General features: G+C 31.6%; 1 pseudogene across 1 annotated transcript; it reads left to right on the top strand.

Annotated features, from left to right (window-relative positions):
• Positions 1-3055: 3055 nt before the first annotated feature.
• On the top strand, positions 3056-22910 carry LOC149556007 (UDP-glycosyltransferase 86A2-like; annotated as a pseudogene). Its single transcript, XR_016365345.1, has 4 exons — positions 3056-3186; positions 12164-12562; positions 12760-13199; positions 22165-22910. The product of XR_016365345.1 is annotated as a UDP-glycosyltransferase 86A2-like (transcript).
• Positions 22911-23907: the final 997 nt, after the last annotated feature.

The raw sequence follows: 23907 nt of genomic DNA, 5'->3' as shown, positions 1-23907 counted from the left end.
AACCAACAAACATACTAGGAAGAAAGGGTAGCACGACCATAGTAAAGGCAAACTGGAAAGGTTGGAATAGTTTATGAAGGGCCTAATTGACAAGAAAACTGGTATTTGCCAGAGATTTGATTCTTTGGTGGAGTTTTCCACCAAGGTCATGCACTTCATAGCCACGACCTTATATTTCTTGTAGGTTAATAAGGAAGAGAAGGACCTAAGAAAAACTATTGAGACCACTCGATCCATCTATGGGTTTTTGGTGAAGGACTAGCTAAAGACTATCTTGGACAAACCACTTAAGTTGGAGGGGGAGGATGCAGACAAGGATGTTCCTGAAGAAAAGAAGGAGGACAAGCAAGGGCAGGAAGAGCGTAGCTAGCCCTAGTTTTAGCATTTTTTTCTCTGATATTTTTATGCTCATTACTATGAACTTGATACCCCATGGGGGTTTAGTTTTTATGTTTATGTTGATTAATAGCAGTGTTTGTTTAGGAGCTTCTGGTCTATTTTACAATCTAGTATACATATTACACTAAGGATTGATAGTACCATCAATTATGTTATGGACATTTCTTTAAAAGTTTAAAGATGGCATAGGGTAGATAACTACGAGGTTACCTCCGGCTGATCTTTCATCCTTTTTTTTACTTGGGGTCAGCCCCTTGGCTTTATTGGCTGCTATCTAATACTTCAAAAACATTAGATAGTCATGGAAGTTTCTATTTTTACTAAATATTTTTAAATAAAATTTAATAACCGGCCATGATCCTCCCTCAGCTGGCATTGCTCTCGCAACCTAAGCTTGCTTTATACGTTTTTTTGATGAATAGTTAAGTATCTTTGGCCATGCGAACTCTCATAGGTGACTTTTTTTTTGTGAATATGTGACTTCATATTTAAATTAATAGAAAAGGGTCCTATTCATAAAAATATATATATTAATAACAGATTTTTAAAAATTTTCATTCTTGCATTCTTAAATTAGGAGTACTCAAGAAAATGTAATTTATTTTAAAAATCCACGGGGCAAGTCAAGATTGATTTATTCGATTTATTAATTAGATGGGTTGTGACATTATAACTCATATGATGCAATTCAAAAAGTCTGGCTAGAAAAAGACTCATTCTCACATTTCTTACAAGTTTATCATATGCATGCTCAAATAAACTAAAGCAAATTCTTCTTCAAGTGACCCTGCTCTACTGGAAGCTCATGTTCTAGGTCGAGATATTCGTTCCGATCAAAATCTCAGATGGATGGCTACTAGATTTTGACAGTTCTTTTAAAGTTTATTATATTATGCAATCTGTTGATAACATGGGTGAAGCTCCAGAAGAGCTTATGAATAAACTAAAAAGAAAGAGCCCCCCATAAACTGTGTTGCAGCTGCTACATTCCTTTTATGGCCGTCACTAGATGCGACCAAGTGGCATGGGATCTCTTTCATTTCCTTTTGGAGAGATCGTTCAGTTCATCCTTTGATTCGTTGGATTCGGGCTGTTGTGTAGAGTTCAGAATTTGAATCCTCAAACTTAACAGCAAATAGACTTATTCATCAAAAGTGTTCAATATTTTGATTTGACTTATGTTTCATTGCATTGGTGAAGAAAATATTGATTGGGAGAAATTAGTTTTTCAAATATAGGGCGAAAACCAATCCATTGTAGTCTAGTTCGTTAGGATACTCGGCTCTCACCCGCGAGACCCGGGTTCGATTCTCGGCAACGAAATTGTTTCTTGTTTCTTGTGCTGTCCAATCTGAATGGGTAAATGAGATGTTCATGCTTTCTGGAATTCAATCTGAAAATGCGGAAATGACATTTTTAAGCTTTTGGCCATTCAATCTGAATGTGGGGCTCCAATAATCGTATATAAAAGCTCACAGAATAGCTTATATGCTTTACCTTATGAATTAAGCATACCCTGTCTGTCTTTCGCTTTTGGCTTCATAAGACTTGTAGATTGCATCCCAGCAACATCAAAAATCCAATTCGTTTGAGATTCATTTCATAAATTTGAATGATCAACTTACCCACTTTTATCATGGTATGCCCTGGTCAATCTCTGACCACTTCGAAGCTTTTCTTACCGAGGAATAGAACGATTGCATTGATTATATTTCTAAAATTCTAAATATATCATGTAGAGCCTGTTTGGTTGCAGCTATAGGAATGGAGAACAGGAATATAAAATTAGGAATAGAATGACTATTTCAATAACAGCTATTTTTTAAGAATGGATATAAGTTCATTTTAGAAATAAAATAAGCATATATATTCCTATTCCACATTTCAAAGAAAGAATAAAAAGCTTATTAAAAAAATTCTATTCCTATTTCAATAAATATTCTTAATTTATAATATTACAGCAAAGTGGTTTGCATACTTTGGTTGCTAAGATAACGAAACAAACAATTCTACAATGTGTAGATTCAGGTTGATTGATTAAGATAAGCTTGAGAGTAATGATATCAAACAAACAGTGGTAATAACAGTGGTTAATAACAGTGGTAATAACAGTAGTTATTTCACTATGTCAAAAGTATTTATCAAATGTTTGTGATAATGTTATCTGTACTATTTTTATATTCACCTTTGCATAACGATATTAAAAGATTTTGATGGATATGATGATAATGAAATTTCATTTATTTTTTAATGGTCAATTGAAAATAAATTATCTATAGATATAAAATGTACATCAATAAGACTTTTGATGGATGTAATGATTTGGCTTGTAACTTACTATGATTTGAATGGAATATTTATGTCGGCTGTGTTTTTCTGCATAGGTTGTATTAGTACTACAATTATTTAAGCTGAATTTCTGATTGCTGTATTGATTTTCAACATTTAGGCCTTAAGGATTTAACACTTATAGCTGAAGTACAGCCATACAGAAAGGTTGAAATTTAAATTAGTTTTAGAATTTTATCCTATCTGTATCACTAAATTTCTATATAATACTTATTCCATTCAAACACATTTAAGATTTAAGATCTGCCCACATTTGCTTGCCTTTTAGAAAAAATATTATTAGTAGAAAAAATATTATTAGTAGAAAAAATATTATTAGTACAAGAATTCAGAGTGCCACAAGTATGCCTCGTCATGTTGTTGTAATCCCATTTCCAGTTCAGGGACATATAAATCCCCTGATAAGACTCTCAGAGAAGCTTGCTTCACAAGGCATTACTACTAGCTTATATATACCTCTATATATATTACGCCGAGAGTAATCATTCTCGAGGTGCCTATTTTTATTTAATCCCAAAGTTATTTTAATCGAAGTTGGGATTTATGAAAATAAAAATAGGCGCCCTAAGAATAAGCTAGTGGCAGTCGCAACGCAATAGGAAAAATATTTACTTTTTATTTTTTATTTTGATAAGGTTACTGTAAAATTGTTAATTAATTTTTAAATAGAGTTGTATGAAGTTACTACAAAATTATGCTTCAAATTTTTTTTTAAAAATTAATGAGTTTAATTTAGATTAAAAATATATATTTTATTTTTGGGATATTGTAATGTAAAATGTTATAGTCATACGTGGATATATGGTTAAGGACAAAGTTACCATTATAGTTAATGTTAACCTTAAGGATAGAATTAGGGTTAGGGTTAGCATTAGGGTTAGGGTTGGAGTTAGGGCTAGGGTTTGAGCTATGGTTAAGGTTAGGGATAGAGTTATGGTTATTGTTATTGTTAGAGTTATGGTTAAGGTTCAGATTAGAGTTATGTTTATGGTTAAGGTTAGGGTTATAGTTATGGTCATGGTTAAGGTTAGCGTTAGAGTTATGGTATGGTTATGATTACGGTTAGTGTTAGGGTTATAATAAGGCTAAGGTTAGGGTTAGGGTTAAGGTTTGAGTCAAGGTTAAGGTTAGAGTTAGGGTTACGGTTTGAGTCAGCATTAAAATTAAGGTTAGGGTTAGGGTTAGAGTCTGATTATGGTAGAGTCAAATCTAGGGTTAGAGTTATGCTCATGGTTAAGGTTAGTGTTAGAGTTATGGTTATAGTTAAGGTTAGGGTTAGAGTCCAATCATGGTAGAGTTAGAATTAAGGTTAGAGTTAGGGGTAGAGTTATGTTTATGGTTAAGGTTAGGGTTAGAGTAATGCTCATGGTTAAGGTTAGGGTTAGAGTCATCGTTATGGTTATGGTTAGGGTTATAGTGGGGATAGGGTTAGGGTTAGGGTTTGAGCCATATTTTTTAAAATTTAATATAAGGAGTTTAATTTAGATTAAAAAAATTATTTTTTTGTGATATTGTAATGTAAAATGTTATAGTCATACGTAGATATATGGTTAGGAACAAAGTTACCAGTACAGTTAATGTTAACCTTAGGGATAGAATTAGGGTTAGGGTTAGCATTAGGGTTAGGGTTGGATTTAGGGTTAGGGTTTGAGCTATGGTTAAGGTCAAGGATAGAGTTATGGTTAAGGTTTCGATTAGAGTTATGTTTATGGTTAAGGTTAGGGTTAGAGTTATGGTCATGGTTAAGGTTAGGGTTAGAGTTATGGTTATGGTTATGATTAGGGTTAGGGTTATGGTTTAAATCAAGGTTAAGGTTAGAGTTAGGGTTAGGTTTTGAGTTAGGATCAAAATTAAGGTTAGGGTTAGGGAGTCCAATTATGGTAGAGTCAAATCTAGAGTTAGAGTTATGCTCATGGTTAAGGCTAGGGTTAGAGTTATGCTTATAGTTAGGGTTAGGGATATTCTTAGAGTCCAATTATGGTAGAGTTAAAATTAGGGTTAGAGTTAGGGGTAGAGTTATGTTTATGGTTAAGGTTAGGGTTAGAGTAATGCTCATGGTTAAGGTTAGGGTTAGAGTTATTATTATGGTTATGGTTAGGGTTATAGTGAGGATAGGGTTAGGGTTAGGGTTAGAGTTTGAGTCAAATATTTTTTAAAATTTAATATAAGGAGTTTAATTTAGATTAAATTTTTTTTTTTTTTTGGGATATTGTAATGTAAAATGTTATAGTCATAAGTAGAGTTTGAGCTATGGTTAAGGTTAGGGATAGAGTTATGGTTATGGTTATTGTTAGAGTTATGGTTAAGGTTCAAATTAGAGTTATGTTTATGATTAAGGTTAGGGTTAGAGTTATGGTCATGGTCAATGTTAGGGTTAGAGTTATGGTTATGGTTATGATTAGGGTTAGGGTTATAGTAAGGCTAGGGTTAGGGTTAGGGTTAGGGTTTGAATCAAGGTTAAGGTTAGAGTTAGGGTTAGGATTTGAGTCATGATTAAAATTAAGGTTAGGGTTAGGGTTAGAATCCAATTATGGTAGAGTCAGATCTAGAGTTAGAGTTATGCTCATGGTTAAGGTTAGGGTTAGAGTTATATTTATAGTTAGGGTTAGAGTCCAATTATGGTAGAGTTAGAATTAGGGTTAGAGTTAGGAGTAGAGTTATGTTTATGGTCAAGGTAAGGGATAGAGCAATGCTCATGGTTAAGGTTAGGGTTAGAGTTATGGTTATGGTTATGGTTAGGGTTATAGTGGGGATAGGGTTAGGGTTAGGGTTTGAGTCAAGGTTAAGGTTAGAGTTATGGTTAGGGTTAAGGTTTGAGATAGGATTAAAGTTAGATTTAGGGTTATGGTTAGAGTTTAATTATGGTAGAGTTAGATATAGGGTTAGAGTTAGGGGTAGAGTTATGTTTATGGTTAAGGTTAGTGTTAGTGTTAGGGTTATGGTTAGAGTTAGAGTTAAGGTCAGGGTTAAGGTTAGACTTAGGGTTAAGGATAGTGTAAAGGTTAGGGTTAGGGTTAGAGTTTGAGTTAGGATTAAAATTAGGGTGAGGGATAGGGTTTGAATTAGAGTTAGGATTAGATTTAGGGTTATTGTTAGGGTTAAGGTTACAATTAGAGCTATTGTTAGGGTGAGGGCTAGACTTAGGGTTAGGGTTAGAGTTAGGGTTAGGTTTAGAATTAGAGTTAGAATTAGGATTAGGATTAGGGTTAGAATTAGGGTTACAGATATAGTTAGGATTAGAGTTAGAGTTAGGGTTAGGGTAAGGGTAAGAATTAGGGCGAGGATTAGAATTAGGGTTATAAATACAGTTAGGGTTAGGGTTATAAAAACACTTAAGGTTAGAGTTAGAGTTAGAGTTAGGGTTAGGGTTATATTTAGGGTTAGAAATAATGTTAGGGTTCGAATTAGGGTTAGAGTTAGGGTTTGGGTTAGTGTTAGGGTTATGGTTAGCATTAGGGCTAGCATTAGGGTTAGGGTTACAATTAGAGTTAGAGTTAAAATTAGAGGTAGTGATAGTGTTAGTGTTAGTATAAGAGTTAGAGTTAGAGTTAGATCTAGGGTTAGAATTGGGGACAAGATTAAGGTTAGGGTTAGAATTAGAGTTAGAGTCCCAGTTCAAGTTAGAGTTAAAGTTAGAGATAGAGTTGGAGTTAGGGTTAGGGTTAGAGTTACCTAGTTAGATTTAGGGTTAGGTTTATAGTTAGGGTTGGGATTAGGATTTAATTAGGGTTAGGGTTGGAGTTAGAGTTATATATATTGTTAAGGTTAGGATTAGGGATAGGTTTAGAGTTAGAGTCAGGGTTAGGGTTAATGTTAGGGTTAGGGATACAATTAGAGTTAGAGTTAGAGGTATAGTTAGGGTTAGAATTAGGGATAGGGTTAGAATTAGAGATAAAGTTAGAGTTAGAGTCAGGGTAAGAGATAGAGATAGATTTAGGAATAGAATTAGAGTTAGGATTAGAATGAGCATTAGAGTTAGAGTTAGGGTTAGAATTAGTGTTAGGGTTAGGGTTAGGGTTAGGGTGAGAATTAGAGTTATTGTTAGAGTTAGAGTTAGGATTAGAGTTATAGTTAGGGTTAAAATTAGGTTAGGGTTAGGGTTAGAATTGGGATTAGGGTTAGAATTAGGATTAGAGTTAAGGATATATAGGTTAGGGTTAGGGGTAGAATTAGAGCTACAATTAGAGTTAGAGTTAAGATTAGGGTTAGGGTTAGAATTAGGGTTACAAATATAATTAGGGTTAGAGATTGAGTTAGATTTAGGTTTAGGGTAAGGGTAGGAATTAGTGTTAGGGCTAGAATTAAAGTTACAAATAAAGCTAGGGTTAGAATTAGGGTTAGGGTTAGGGTTAGATTTAGAGTCAGGGTTTGAGCTAGAGTTAGAGTTAGAAGAAGGGTGAGAGATAGAGTTAGGGTCAAAATTAGGGTTAGGGTTGGCATTAGGGTTAGGATTATAATTAATGTTAGTGTTAACATTAGTGTTAGTGTTAGAATTAGGGTTAGAATTGAGGCTAGGGTTAGGGTTAGGGTTAGGGTTAGAATTAGAGTTAGACTTAGGGATCAAGTTAGAGTTACAAATAAAATTGGAGATAGAGTTGGAGTTAGGGTTAGATTTAGGGTTAGAGTTATGGTTAGATTTAGGGTTAGAATTACGGTTGGGGTTAGGATTAGAAGTAGTGTTAGGGTTAGAGTTAAATATAGTGTTAGGGTTAGGATTAGCATTATATATAGTGTTAGGGTTAGGATGAGGGGTAGGGTTAGGGTTGGGGTTAGGGTTAGTGTTAGGGTTAGGGTTACAATTAGAGTTAGAGTTATAATTATAGTTAGGGTTAGAGTTAGAGTTAGTGTTAGGGTTAGAATTAGGGGTAGGGTTAGGGTTAGAGATAGAGTTGGAGTTAGAGTTAGGGTTAGAGTTTGAATATGGGTTAAAATTAGGGTTAGCTTTAGGGTTATAATTAGCATTAGAGTTAGAATAACAATTAGGATTAGGGTTATAGTAAGGCTTAGGGTTAGGGTTAGAATTAGGTATAGAGTTAGGGTTATAAAGAGTTAAAAGTTAGGGTCAAGGGTAGAATTAGAGTTAGAGTTAGGGTTAGGGTTAGGGTTAAGGTTAGGGTTAGGGTTAGGGTTAGGTTTAGGGTTAGATTTAGAGTCAGAGTTAGAGTTAGAGTTAGGATTTGTGTTATTATTGCAGTTAAGGTTATTTCTAAGTTATTAACCATATTATAGTTGATGTTAGTGCTATTATTATAGTTTATCTTAGTGTTAGGGTAATTGTTAGGTTAAATTTTTATGTGGGTTAGTTCTATTATAGTGCCCATGATTAGTGCTATTGTCATACAAGTTATTAATCTTTTTAATAATGTAATCCCTCCCTCTCCCATCCTCTCTCTCTCTCTCTCTCTCTCTCTCTCTCTCTCTCTCTCTCTCTCTCTCTAACTACACCTGGTAATATATTCCCTTGTCTAAATACACCCTCTAATCTCTCTTTGTCTCTAGTCTCTAGATACACCCACTAATCCCTCTTTGTAATCTCTAGATACACCCTCTTATCTCTCTCATCTTGCTCTCTAGATATACCTCCTAATCTCTCCCTCCCTCTATGCTCTCCAAATACACCTCTCTCTCTCTCTCTCTCTCTCTCTCTCTCTCTCTCTCTCTCTCTCTCTCTATATATATATATATATATATATATATATATATATATATATATATATATATATATATATATATATATATATATATATATACCCCCTAATCTATCTCTCTTCGTCTCTCTAGATAAACCCCCTAATATCTCTCTCTCTCTAGATAAACCCCCTACTCTCTCTCTCTCTCTCTATTTATATATATATTTCCACTTATAAAAAAATATAATATTATTTCTAGTTTCTAGTACATATAGGGTTAGGTTAAGGTATATAATTTACTAAATACTTAGTACAGTCATATATAGAGTAAGAGTTCAGGTTAGGATCCAAGGTTTATAGTTTCATTTATATGACACTCAATGTTATGGTTAAGGTTAGTAAGTGGTTAAATGTTACACTAAGATAAGGGACATGGTTAAGGAAAGTATGAGATTTAGGTGTAGTGTTGGAGTACAACTATGGTCAAATTTGGGATATATGTTATACAAATGACTCAAATAGTGCAAACCTTTAAATTCATGAAAGGGAAATTATAAGTCCTAACACAACTATTTAGATGATGTAAAAAGTGTGAAATAATATATAAGAATCAATTTTATGGAAATTATTTCTGCATGATAATGTGAGAACATTATATATTGTTGAATTTTTAATAATGCTAATGAAATTTTAATTACAATGATTAAGAATTGTAATCAATAAATATACTTATCATTAAGGACATCTATTTAGACTTATGATTTTATTTCTTAATTAACATATTTAGTAGCCACATCCATTAAAGAAATTTTTTGTACAATAATAAATTTATTTTTTCTTGTTCTCTTCTTCATGAAAGTTACATAGAACAATGCGGTAACAAAATTGCCAATACAACTAATTAGAAGTAAAATTCTAAAATTGGAGACAAGAATGAACCATATACAAAAAATAAAAATCTTTGTAATGGTGTAAATACATGTCACATTCTTCAATGATTAAGATTCTTTTGTTTGAACAATGATCATGAAAGACTTCTTTCATCATTAAGGGAAACCCATCCACTTTTGTAGATGTGTCACATATGAATTTTTATGCATCTTTCATATGCATTACTTCTATTTCCCCAACATAGTCAATTGAAAATATTGCATTCTCCATAACTTTAATTATAGTTGTGCACATCTCTTTAATTATTTGTAGGCATTTGTCAAGCTTGCAAATGGGGTTGCAAGCTTTGGGTTTAACTATGGAGGAAACTCTGCAGTTAAGCGCACTCAGGCTGGAGTAGTACTGGGATGGGTGACCTCCCGGGAAGTCCCGGTGCTTCACCCCTGTGAGCATCACCTAGATCCAATGAGTGCTAAGTGTTCCATTTATTCTCATGAGATGGATTCATGTTGAATCACTACTCATGAAACATAGGTCATCGAGTTTGACTCAAAATCACATAGTTAAATCCTAATATTCATATCAAAATTTATTGAAGTAGTCAGGCTAGTATTAAATAATGTTTGATTCTTTGTTCGAGGCATCCATAACTCAAATAGTAACCTGCAAACTTATAAACAAACACCAACATATAGAAATTATCAGAATAAAAAAATATTCATAATTAACACAAATTCTTTCAAATGAATAATTTTTAAAATAACATAAATAAAAATCAAAACTATTTCAAATGAAATAGTTTGATTGTAATGCTTGAGATATGGTGGCATTGTCTTCCACTTTTCAAACATTACAAACATAAATATTAATAAAAAAATTATATATACTGTGAAAAATATTTAAATAAAACACATAATTAATCTAATTAAATAATGACAAAATATAAACTAAGTATATGATTTGTTTATTTTAAATTAATCATTCAATTCAATAAAATATAAATTTTATTGATAAGGTGACCTTGCCATCCACATTAATGATAAAATTTAATTATGAAACATGAAAAGCATAAATATTTTGAAACATGCAAATATAAAACTATTATGAAACATACAAATCTAAAACATAAAAACCAAAACCATTTTGAATCATGAAAATCTAAAACTAATATGAAACATGCAAATATTATTCTAAATTGAAACATGCACTTTAAAAATGTGCAAATGAAATGTATTATCAAATATCTAAATCAAATAGATTTTTATTCAATTTGAATTCTAAATCTAAATCAACCATGCAAGGCTAAACTATAACTAATTTTGAAATTAAATCTACATTTAATTCTAAATACATAACTAAATCTAAATCTAAATGCAAAACTAAATTAAAAATAGAAATCTCACATGCAAAAAATTACTCCAAAACTTTAATCTACTCCTCTTCAAAAACTCTAATCCACTCCAATAATCTCCACCTCTTCCTCCTTATAAAAACACAAAATGAAAATGAAATGTGGAGCATTTGTTTTATAACCCATGAGAGACTCCTCATATCCCCCAATAGATGTCTTTTGACATTCCACGAATTTGTTTCAAATTCCCCCACTCCCCACGAAAAATAAGCATGAATGTGCATGAAAAATAAATTTAACAAAAAGAAAATATTATATATTTAAAAATTTAATGAAATTATTTCAGCCCTATTTTTTTGGCCTTATTTTTTTCGGGTCCTATTTTTGGCCCCTTTTATCAAGCCCTATTATTTTAGCATCCATTTGGCTTCATATGATTTTGGCCAGCTATTATTTGGAGAAATTTTCTATATTTTACAATCTAATAATGATAAAATATATACTAAATATATGATTCATGTACTTTAAATAAATCATTATCTTTAATAAAATATAAATTGTATTGATATGGTGACATTGTCATCCACATAAATGATAAAATTATACTTTGAAACATGCAAATGTAAAACTATTATGAAACATTCAAATCTAAAACATGCAAAATAAAACTATTTTGAAATATGTAAATCTAAAACTAATATGAAACATGCAAATCTAAAACTAATTTGAAACATGCACTTTTAAAATATGCAAATGAAAAGTATTATAAAATATATAACTCAAACGATTTTGAATGCAAATCTAAATCTAAATCAAACATGCAAGATTAAACTCTTAAATGTAAGCATAAACAATTTTGAATATAATTCTAGAAATCTAAATGGAACTAATTGAAATTGAAATCTAAATCAAAGTAGAATATTATAACTAATTTTGAATCTGAATCATGTCTACATCTAAATCTAAATAGAAAATAGAAATCTCACCAGCAAAAAAATTACTCCAAAACTTCAATCTATTTTTGTTCAAAAAATCCAATCTAATCCTTCAATAATCTCCACCTCTTCCTTCCTGCAAAAACATAAAATGAAAATGAAATGAGGAGCCTTTGTTTTATAGCTTGTGAGAGACTCCTCATCTCCCCCAACAGACATCTCTTCACATTCCACGAATTTATTTCAAATTCCCCCACTCCGCACAAAAAAGAAGCATGAATCTGCATGCAATATTATATTTAACAAAAAAATAAATCATATTGAAATTGGTTTGCTCCTATTTTTTTCGGCCCTATTTTTAGGGGCATATTTTTTAGGCCTATTCTTTAAGGTCCTACTTTTTCGGGCCCTATTTTTTCGGGCCTATTATTTCGACCTCCATTTGGCATCCTATGATTTCGGCCAACTATTATTTCAGGTGTATTTTTTATTTTATGATTTAATTTAGAAGTTTGTAACTCCTACCATTTCTTTTTTATTGACAAAGAATCTTGGCATATTCCTGTGTTGGACATTTGTGCTGCCATTGTATAGAACGCCTCTCGGCGTAATAACCTTCGTCAATACGGAGTTCAATCACTTCAAAATAATGAAAGCTCACAACTCTCATGGAATTTTAGAGAGCCCCTGTTTTAATATTCGTTTTGCACAAATTTCGGATGGCTTGCCACTTGATTTCAACCGAATGGCCACGCCAGCGGAAGCCTTCAAGGGCATCATGACCACCATGAGAGCTTTCACAGAAGATCTTCTTAAAAAGCTCTTAACGCAGCGATGTGAATCTCCAGTGTCCTGTGTTATCGGCACATCATTTCTTACATGGACTCTTGAAGTTGCTAAGAAATTTGAGCTTCCATTTGTAGCATTCTAGTCGCAGGCAGTGAGTGTTCAAGTCATCTACAGACATTTGCCATTGATTAAAGACAATGAAGACTTTCCTCCCAAAGGTGTACTTTTCTGTTTTATAAAGCAATAGATTAAAAAGATAGACTTTGTAGTGTGTACTAGCACATGCCGACTTATTTCTTTCTAGGTTATCTTTTGCAGAGGAAATTTACTCCTTTCCCAACATTTAAAATATCTACATGGTGAACCCATTTTCAAGTTTAAAAAATTGTACTAATTTTACTGATTGAATTAACAGGAATGATAGATTACATCCCAGGTCTCCCCGCAATGCACCCAGAAGATTTCCCATCTGATATCCAATCAAGAAACCCATCAAATCCTATGCATCACATTATTTTGCAACAGATGCCTATTCTGGAGGAAGCCACATGGGTTGTAAGCAACACAGTCTATGAACTTGAAAGCCAAGCAAATGATGTTATTGCAGAAAAATCTCCTCTCTTTCGCTCGATTGGTCCCTTACTACCTTCAACAGCCTTTGAAGGCGAACGTAAACAACACGACTTCTCCATCAAAAGTTCGAGATCATTAAGCCTACAGGCAGAATCTAATTGCCTACCATGGTTGGATTCAAACCCTAAAAGTTCTATTTTCTATGTTTCATTTGGAAGCTTTGCTCAAATATCTAGAGTTCAAGCACGAGAGATAGCAAGAGGACTGATGGAAAGCGAGCAGGTATTTCCAGTCTGTAGAAACTACAGATACAATTTTTTACCAATGTTTTTTAAATCTTTGAGATTTGCTTCATTAAATAAAATTAAATTATTATTTTATATTATCAGATTTTCACACTTCATTTCAATGTACAATTTGTATTTGTTTGATGGTGCATATTTTTTATTATCAATATTTTAGATCACACTTTGTGATCAATTATTAAGATCAGAGAATATCTAATAAAAGATATGAAAAGAAAGAAACAAATGTACAATTTGTATTTGTTTGATTGTGGGTATTTTTTATCATCAATATTTCAGATCACACTCTGTGATCAACTATTAAACTAGCTATATATATACCTCTATATATATTACGCCGAGAGTAATCGTTCTCGAGGCGCCTATTTTTATTTAATCCCAAAGTTATTTTAATTGAAGTTGGGATTAATGAAAATAAAAATAGGCACCTCGAGAACGATTACTCTCGGCGTAATATATATAGAGGTATATATATAGCTAGTGGCAGTCGCGGCGCAATAGGAAAAATATTTACTTTTTATTTTTTATTTTGATAAGGTTACTATAAAATTGTTAATTAATTTTTAATTAGAGTTGTATGAAGTTAGAATAAAATTATGCTTCAAAATATTTTTAAAAATTTAATATAGGAAGTTTAATATAGATTAAAAATATATTTTTTATTTTTGGGATATTGTAATGTAAAATGTTATAGTCATACATAGATATATGGTTAGGGACAAAGTTACCATTATAGTTAATGTTAACCTTAGGGATAGAATTAGGGTTAGGGTTAGCATTAGAGTTAGGGTTGGAGTTAGGGTTAGGGTTTGAGCTATGGTTAAGGTTAGGGATAGAGTTATGGTTATGGTTATTGTTAGAGTTATGGTTATGGTTTAGATTAGAGTTATGTTTATGGTTAAGGTTAGGGTTAATGTTATGGTCATGGTTAAGGTTAGGGTTAGAGTTATGGTTATGGTTATGATTAGGGTTAGTGTTAGGGTTATAGTAAGGCTAATGTTAGAGTTATGCTCATGGTTAAGGCTAGGGTTAGAGTTATGCTTATAGTTAGGGTTAGGGATAGGATTAGAGTCCAATTATGGTAGAGTTAGAATTAGGGTTAGAGTTAGGTGTAGAGTTATGTTTATGGTTAAGGTTAGGGTTAGAGTAATGCTCATGGTTAAGGTTAGGGTTACGGTTAAGGTTTGAGTCAAATATTATTTTAAATTTAATATAAGGAGTTTAATTTAGATAAAAATATATATTTTATTTTTGGGATATTGTAATGTAAAATGTTATAGTCATACGTAGATATATGGTTAGGGACAAAGTTAGGGTAAGGGTTTGAGCTAGGGTTAAGGTTAGGGTTAGGGTTAGATTCTAATTATGGTAGAGTTAGATTTATGGTTAGAGTTAGGGGTAGGGTTAAGGTTAGTGTTAGGATTAGAATTAGGGTTAAGATTAGGATTAGAGTTAGGGTTAGGATTAGGGTTATAGATAGGGTTAGGGTTAGGGTTAGGGTAAGGTTCTAGGTTAGGGTTAGGGCTAGGGTTAGGTTTAGGGTTAGAGTATGAGTTAGGGTTAGGGTTATAGTTTGAGTTAGGGGTAGACAGAGCATTATAATTTGGGTTAGGATTAGGGTTAGGTTTAGGGTTTGAGTTTGAGTTATGGTTAGAGTTAGGGTTAGAGCTAAAGCTAGAGTTAGAGTTAGGGTTAGAATTAGGGTTAGTTTTAGGGTTTGAGTTACCAATAGAGTTAATTTTACAGTTGGGTTAATGTTAGAGTTAGGGTTAGGGTTAGAGTTTTGAGTCAAGGTTAGGGTTAGAGTTAGGGTTAGGGTTAAAATTAAAATCCAATTATGGTAGAGTTAGATTTACAGTTAGAGTTATGGGTAGGGGTAGGGTTACACTTACAGTTAGGGTTAGAGTTAGATTTAGGGTTAGGGTTAGGGTTAGGGTTAGGTTTATATTTAGAGTTAGGGTTATATATAGAGAGAGTTATATCAATGTTAAGGTTAGGGTAAGGGGATTGAGTCAGGGTTAAGGTTAGAGTTAGGGTTAGGGTTAGGGTTTCAGTCAAGATTAAAGTTAGGGTTAGGGTTAGAGTCTAATTATGGTAGAGTTAGATTTACAAAAAGAGTTAGATTTAGGGTTAGAGTTAGGGGTAGGGTTAGGGTTAGGGTTAGGGTTAGGGTTAGAGATAGGGGTAGACAAAGGGTTAGGCTTAGGCTTAGGCTTAGGGTTAGGGTCAAGGTTAGGGTTAGGTTTAGGGTTAGAATATGAGTTACGGTTAGAGTTTGAGGTATAGTTAGGGCTATAGTTTGAGTTAGGGGTAGACAGAGTATTGGAATCCTAGCTACGATTAGGGTTAGGTTTTGGGTTACGGTTATGGTTACGGTTAAGGTTAGAGTTAGGTTTAGGGTTATAGTTATAGTTAGGGTTACAGTCCAATTATGGTAGAGTTAGATTCAGGGTTACAGTTAGTGGTAGGGATAGGCTTACAATTATAGTTAGGGTTAGGGTTAGGGTTAGAGTTAGAGGAAGGGTTATATTTAGAAGTTTTCTTATGGTCACAGTTATAGTTAGGAGGGGAGTAAGGGTTGGGATTTTAGATTATATTTATTATTATATAAGGTGCCCTATATAATAATATGTATATTCCCACGCTCATGGATAAGGTTAGGGAAAGAAGTAGGACTGTGGTTATTAGTGTTACATTTAGAATTTCATTTAGGAGGGCATTGTGTGCTATTTTTTCCCCCTATTCAACCCATCACTGATGTCTGATCTGAGAGACCTTAAATGGGATAGGTTCTTTGTAGAGGGTTAACATCGCTAAAGTTGGCGGCTAACATTTTGTGTTGGCTTGGTTTCTTCATTGACCACACTGGATCATTTTTTCTTGGTCGGGTTGATTCATGCTGCGAGATTCGATAACTCTTATTTCTTTGCGAGCTATCTTCCCATCTTCCCAAAAGTGCAAGATGTTGCCATGCATTCCCATTCTAACGTTTCTTTATATGCTAGTGTCTTTGAAACACTCTAAAGCCTAGAATTGCACAAGATGCTGCCATGCATCTCCATTCTGATGCATCGTCATGCTACATTGTTTCTTCAATTCTCTGAAGCCCAAAATTGCATCATGCTACCATGCATTGCCTTTCCAACATTTCCTCACTCCACAATGCTTTTATGAGTCTTTAAGACCCAAAATTGTGCCACATGGAGGGGGTTCACACCTTTTATGCTATCTGCTTCGTTTGTTGGGAGGAATCTCTTCACTACATCTTAGTCATCCATTGGAAATAAAGCCAATCTTGATCGACGAATGTGACTTAATCCTTCATTGGGAGGAGTTTCCTCATTGCATCTCAGTCATCCTTTTTGAGGGGAGAATCTACATCGACGGTTGCGACTTAATCCTTCAATGGTGAGGATTCATGATGCATCTATGCCGTCTATTTCGAGAGGAAGACCTTCATCAATGACCATCATTCATTTTTGGGGAAACCAAATTCCCCCTTGGGATCAACCTTGCATTTTTTGTGGGAGGTTAAGACATCATGTTATCTCTTTTCATAGTTTTTTGCCAGCGACATGAATGTCTTTCCTCTTCTTTCCATGAGTCTCCATTCTAGCGCCTCCTTAAGCTGCATTGTTTCTGCAATGCTCTAAAGCCCAAAATTGCATCATGCTACTACATGTCACCTTTATGACATTTCCTCACTCTGTATTGCTTTCGCAAGGCTCCAAGACCCAGAATTGTGCCATGTAGCGGGGGTCCCCGCCTTTCGTGCTATGGTTACAATTTAGATTTTAGGGTTATGGTTAGAATCAAGGTCAATTCTAGAGTTTATAGAATATTTAGAGTTAAGATTAGGGATTAAATATACATGAGGGTTAGCATTGGGTTGTATGATAATTACAGTTAGGATTATAGTTAGATATATCATTTAGATTAGGTTTTAGTCAGGGTTTAATTAGACTTAAGATTAGGGTGAGGATCAAGGTGAAGTCTATATTAGGGTTCATATCATGGTAGGATTGAAACTAATGTTAGGGTTAACATTGAAATTATGATTAGGGGTAAGGTGAAGATTTATATTTGGTCATGATTGTGGTTTGTGCTAGGATTAGGGTCTAAGCTATAATTAATTTTATGATTGTACCTTTAGGGTTAGGGTTTTGTTTAAGTTTATGATTATGGTTACAACTATGGTTTATGGTTCAAGTTTAAAGTTGAGAATGTGATTAGGATCAGGGATTAGTAATTTTTTTAAGAGTTCGGTTATAGGTTTACACCATGGTTAGGACCTTGGGACTGGATTTAGAGTTTAATATCATGGTTATCCATATAGGTAGGTTTAGGATTTTGATCAATATTTTGGAGTTTTTTTTTACATTATGGTTAAGGGTTAGATTTTAGGGTTAGGACTATAACCAATATTAGTGTGTAGGTTTTTGGTTTAGATTATGGTTTGGACTGAGATTTTCGTTATATCAATAGGGATATGTTTTAGTGCTATAATTATAGTTTAATGTTGGATTATAGTTATATTGTACATCATTGTTGGGGCCAGGGCTAAGGTAGGGGTTGTTGTTAGGGTTAACTAAGGATGACAATTAGGATGGTTTATCTTTTCAAGTAGAAAAATAAAATCATATTGATTCAAAAAAAAAGAAATTATACTTCGAAAATATTTTTCTATGTCATAATAGATTCATTTATTTTAATTATTGTATTAGTTAATTAGTTGTTTGATGTTTTAAAGTAAACATGGCTTATTTTATTTAAATTTAAATAATATTATTGTTTTGAATTGAATTTAGCTTAATTGTTAATGATCATATTTATATTTCTAATATTAACTCCAATTTGATCAAAGACCAAATATATTTTTGGTATTTTTGTAAACGAACTTGCTTAACACTTCCCTATTTCAAAGTTAATAAAATATCATTTCTATTGTCTTAGATTTGAGAGTAAGTATATTAAATAAGTAATAATAAATGAACATTATGATTAATATATTTCTAAAATAAAAATATATTACTTAAAAACTTGTTTACTTTAAATGAATAAAGTACTCATTTACTTGTAAATTTTAAAAATAGAAATTAATCTACATATATATAAAATATTTATTCTTTTTCCTATTTGCATACAAATTAATTAAAATCTAAACTTTAAACTACATAAATATTTTTAAAATATATATCCATCAATAAATAGTTTAGAATAAAGTAAAATCTAAAAATTAGACATATATAGAATCTTTTTAATTTCTATATACATGTTTTTCTAATTTATTTCTACAAACATGCAACTGATATTTCTATTATCCATTTTTTTCCATTCTAAAAAAATCTAGATGTAAATAGAATTTTTTTAGATGCATGCAATCTTTCTAATTTTTTCTACATACATATATTAACATTTCTATTTTATATTTTGTTTTTACATTATGGTTATTTCAATCAAAATATGTAGATGTAAATAGAATTCTTTTCAAAAAAATTTATTTAAATTTAAATAACATTATTATTTTGAACTGAATTTAGCTTAATTGTTAATGATCATATTTATATTTCTAATATTAACTCCAATTTGATCAAAGACCAAATATGTTTTTGGTATTTTTGTAAACGAACTTGCTTAACACTTCCCTATTTCAAAGTTAATAAAATATCATTTCTATTGTCTTAGATTTGAGAGTAAGTATATTAAATAAGTAATAATAAATGAACATTATGATTAATATATTTCTAAAATAAAAATGTATTACTTAAAAACTTGTTTACTTTAAATGAATAAAGTACTCATTTACTTGTAAATTTTAAAAATAGAAATTAATCTACATATATATAAAATATTTATTCTTTTTCCTATTTGCATACAAATTAATTAAAATCTAAACTTTAAACTACATAAATATTTTTAAAATATATATCCATCAATAATTAGTTTAGAATAAAGTAAAATCTAAAAATTAGACACATATAGAATCTTTTTAATTTCTATATACATGTTTTTCTAATTTATTTCTACCAACATGCAACTGATATTTCTATTATCCATTTTTTTCCATTCTAAAAAAATCTAGATGTAAATAGAATTTTTTTAGATGCATGCAATCTTTCTAATTTTTTCTACATACATATATTAACATTTCTATTTTATATTTTGTTTTTACATTATGGTTATTTCAATCAAAATATGTAGATGTAAATAGAATTCTTTTCAAAAAAATTTATTTAAATTTAAATAACATTATTATTTTGAACTGAATTTAGCTTAATTGTTAATGATCATATTTATATTTCTAATATTAACTCCAATTTGATCAAAGACCAAATATATTTTTGGTATTTTTGTAAACGAACTTGCTTAACACTTCCCTATTTCAAAGTTAATAAAATATCATTTCTATTGTCTTAGATTTGAGAGTAAGTATATTAAATAAGTAATAATAAATGAACATTATGATTAATATATTTCTAAAATAAAAATATATTACTTAAAAACTTGTTTACTTTAAATGAATAAAGTACTCATTTACTTGTAAATTTTAAAAATAGAAATTAATCTACATATATATAAAATATTTATTCTTTTTCCTATTTGCATACAAATTAATTAAAATCTAAACTTTAAACTACATAAATATTTTTAAAATATATATCCATCAATAATTAGTTTAGAATAAAGTAAAATCTAAAAATTAGACACATATAGAATCTTTTTAATTTCTAGATACATGTTTTTCTAATTTATTTCTACAAACATGCAACTGATATTTCTATTATCCATTTTTTTCCATTCTAAAAAAACCTAGATGTAAATAGAATTTTTTTAGATGCATGCAATCTTTCTAATTTTTTCTACATACATATATTAACATTTATATTTTATGTTTTGTTTTTACATTATGGTTATTTCAGTCAAAATATCTAGATGTAAATAGAATTCTTTTCAATAAATCTAGATGTATATAGAATTCTTTTAATTTTTTACATACATAAAATCTCTCTAATTTTTTTCTACATACATAAAAGAATAATTTCTATTTTATATTTTAAAAAAAAAGCTATCATAAAGATTGATAAAAAAATTGATTGCATATGCATTCTTTAGTTTGTGCACTAAATGCACAAAATAAATTGTATAGATTAAAACTTCCCGTGCTGGGCACAGGAATATACAATAGAAGTATCAGTTACCAAGAATAGTCGGCCATAAGCAATCAAATCTTAAACTCTGCAAAATTTCTTGCAAGCAATCTTTGTTCTGTCTTTGGCTGAAAAGGAAAAAAAGAATTTCAGATCTGAGATTGTTTAGATTGCCCTATTTGATTCAAAAAGCCATGGAAGTCACCGCAATTACATCTCCAAGAGGCCTAATGTGCCTTGATTCAGTACCCATATGCTTATCTCCACGAAAAACTCTGCACAGGTCCTCCAGTGGCCTCAATTTCGGTCATATGAACAGAATTCTAAATCTAAATGAAATTAATTAAAATTGAAATATAAATCAATGTAGAATATTATAACTAATTTTGAATTTCAATTTACTTCTACATCTAAATCTAAATGAAAATATAAATAAAAAATAGAAATCTCACCTGCAAAAATGTTACTCCAAAACTTCAATTTACTCCTATTCAAAAACTCCAATCTAATCCTCCAATAACCTCCACCTCTTCCTTCCTGCAAAAACATAAAATGAAAATGAAATGAGGAGCCTTGGTTTTATAACTTCTGAGAGGCTCCTCATATCCCCCAACAGACGTCTCTTCACATTCCACGAATTTGTTTCAAATTCCCCCACTCCCCGCAAAAAAAAAGCATGAATGTGCATGCAAAATTATATTTAACAAAAAAAAAAATCATATTGAAATTATTTCGCCCCTATTTTTTCGGGCCCTATTTTTTGGGGTCCTACTTTTTCGGGCCCTACTTTTTCGAGCCTATTATTTCGGCCTCCATTTGGCTTCTTATTATTTCGGCCAGCTATTATTTCGGGAATTCTTTTTTAATATTTAATTTGAAAGTTTGTAACTGCTCCCAATTCTTTTTTATTGAGAAAGAATCTTGGCATATTCCCGTGCTGGGCATTTGTGCTGCCATTGTATAGAACGCCTCTCGGCGTAATAAGAAAATAAAAAATATGAAAGAAAGATACGAAAAACCAAGCGTTGCTAAAATTGAAAGGTTGGTAGAACATATCAGTAGCAACCGGGAAGTCTTAGATCAGGCTAATTTTAGCTGATCCATAAATATTCTAACACGATATTAAAGTACAGGTCAAAATATAGGATTGATGGGGATTTTTTAATATGGTGTTAAAGTCCAGGTCAGAATATGAGAGAGATGGGGAATAAATTTATCAGGCAATCAGTGAATTAATATGCAACCAGTAGTGGGGCTAGGTCCCTCCAATTGTAGTTAAAGAAATGGGTGGGATAAGAATTTGGAGGACATTTAAGTTCATTTTGGGAGAATGGTAGTTTAATAACTGGAATATATTAGTCAGATTCGAATAGTAGAATACCTTAGTATCAAATGCGAGGTCCTAAATTTTACTCATAAATGACTAATGAAAAACTAAAAATTAAAGCCAAGAAAGCAAACAAATGGGAGATGGTGTCACCAAGAGAACTGGTAGTTTTGCCCATAACTGACCGATGAAAATTGGAACTTGATATTAAACTTCAGTTAAGCAAAATTAGGCCACAGTAAGATCTATGAACCACACCAAACAAGAGATGGATTGGATTGATCAACAAGAAGGTCTGTTCAGTTCTAGAATGCCCTTCCAACAAATTTCAAGTCCTAGATTCGATTTCTTACTAATTCATGAAAATTTTCACAAATACCAATTTTTTTTTATGTCAATATTTATAGCCCTCTATTTTTTGAAATCAACTGCTTCTATTACTAATACTTGGGCTACTTGTTTAATAGGCATTTCTATGGGTGATACGTCTAGACTTGGTGAGATCAGAAGCAGAAACAACATCATCGATAGACTACAATGAAATTCTTCCTGAAGGTTTTTTGGAGAAAACAAAAGATAGAGGACTTTTGGTTCCATGGTCCCCTCAGCTTCTTGTCTTATCACATCCATCTGTTGGAGGCTTCTTCACTCATGGAGGGTGGAATTCTACAATGGAGAGTTTAAGTTTGGGTGTTCCAATGTTGGTTTTCCCACTGGGAATTGAGCAGAGCACAAATAGAATGTTGGTTGTAAACCACTGGAAAATTGGGCTGAGGTTTGATAGCTGCAGAGATGATTCAGTTGTTGAAGGAGCTGAGATTGCAAGATGTGTGAGAGCATTGTTAAAAGATGAAGAGATGAGGAAGAGGACTAATGAAGTGAGAGAGACGATAATGAGAGCAGTGGATGAAGGAGGATCATCATGGAAAAACATGAGAGATTTTGTGGACTATTTGGTGTCGCTGTCAACAAAACAAATGGATTCAGCTCTTGAAAATGGCTTCAAGGAATAATAGCAAAAGCAGGAGTGGAGAATAGGAAAATATGAAAGATTTTCTGGTTTTTGTTATGTAGCTGTCAAGAAAGTAAAAATTGATTTCTATGACAATAATTGATAGGTTGGATTGATAAGTTTGAGGTGCATTCATCATCTAGAATCTATTTTATTATTATTATTAAGTTATAATTTTTAATTATATTTATATTCTTTAAAGTCTATTTAAACCAACTTTATATCATTTGTATACAAAAGTGGTAAGCAACATTTTATTTCTGCCAGTCAAAATTTGCCTTGGATGAGTAAGCTAAAGGTTGTTATGTAGTCTTTTCATTTTGATGGAAATCCTTTTGATTCTACATTTTTTATAAATATACTCAAGTACATCTACAATTATATTTTTTATAAAAGTTTTCAATATTTGTAAATCACTTATTTCATATTACTATTATGGAAACAAACCACTTAGAATATATTGTAGCTTGCCTCAATATAATTCAATTAATGAATTGTATCTTTGGTGGATTATGTTAATAATTTTATGTACATGCATTAATTCTAATTTTAAGTTTTTTTTTGTATATCAATTTCAAACTATTATCAAAAAAAATTGTGTCTCAAAGATCTCAGAATTAGACCATTGACAATTTACATAATGATCTAAAATAGGCAATTGAATTCAATTGTTATATATAAATTTAAATGTGAAAATAAGACCTATATTACATGTATTAGTAACAACATAATCGATGTTATTTACTTTTCCCATCACTAACATAGTTAGTATACAATATAGAAATTCCTTTATGGACCTTATTGTGTTGCTATGATAAGTCTCTATGGGTATGACCATGATAATGGTGAGCAGAATTAGACCCTTAAATGACAATGAGAATTTACATTTTAACAAAGTTAGACACCTTAATATAAAATTTGAGGGTAGGGAGACCATAAAATTCTAGGGCCCATAAAAAGTTAGATGGGCCCCCTCAATAATATGAAGAGGGCCCCGAGTTCTCAATTTTATAGACGACATACACGACAACTTTTTAACTCTTTACCTCGAACCTCACTCGTAGAGATAAAGACAATTAGGTGACATATGTGTAGGGCATAGGGCTTATCCACCTCCATAGGCTCTTCATGCCCACAGAATTTTAGGCCCCTTAGAATAGTACCTACAAAACTAGTAACTAGAATAAGGAGGGCATTG

This window comes from Cupressus sempervirens, chromosome 5, assembly GCF_028749045.1.
Source record: "Cupressus sempervirens isolate cs-2001-9-10 chromosome 5, ASM2874904v1, whole genome shotgun sequence".
NCBI classification, from domain to species: domain Eukaryota; kingdom Viridiplantae; phylum Streptophyta; class Pinopsida; order Cupressales; family Cupressaceae; genus Cupressus; species Cupressus sempervirens.
The sequence above is the reverse complement of the archived record's forward strand: the minus strand, read 5'-3'. Positions and strand labels throughout refer to the sequence as shown.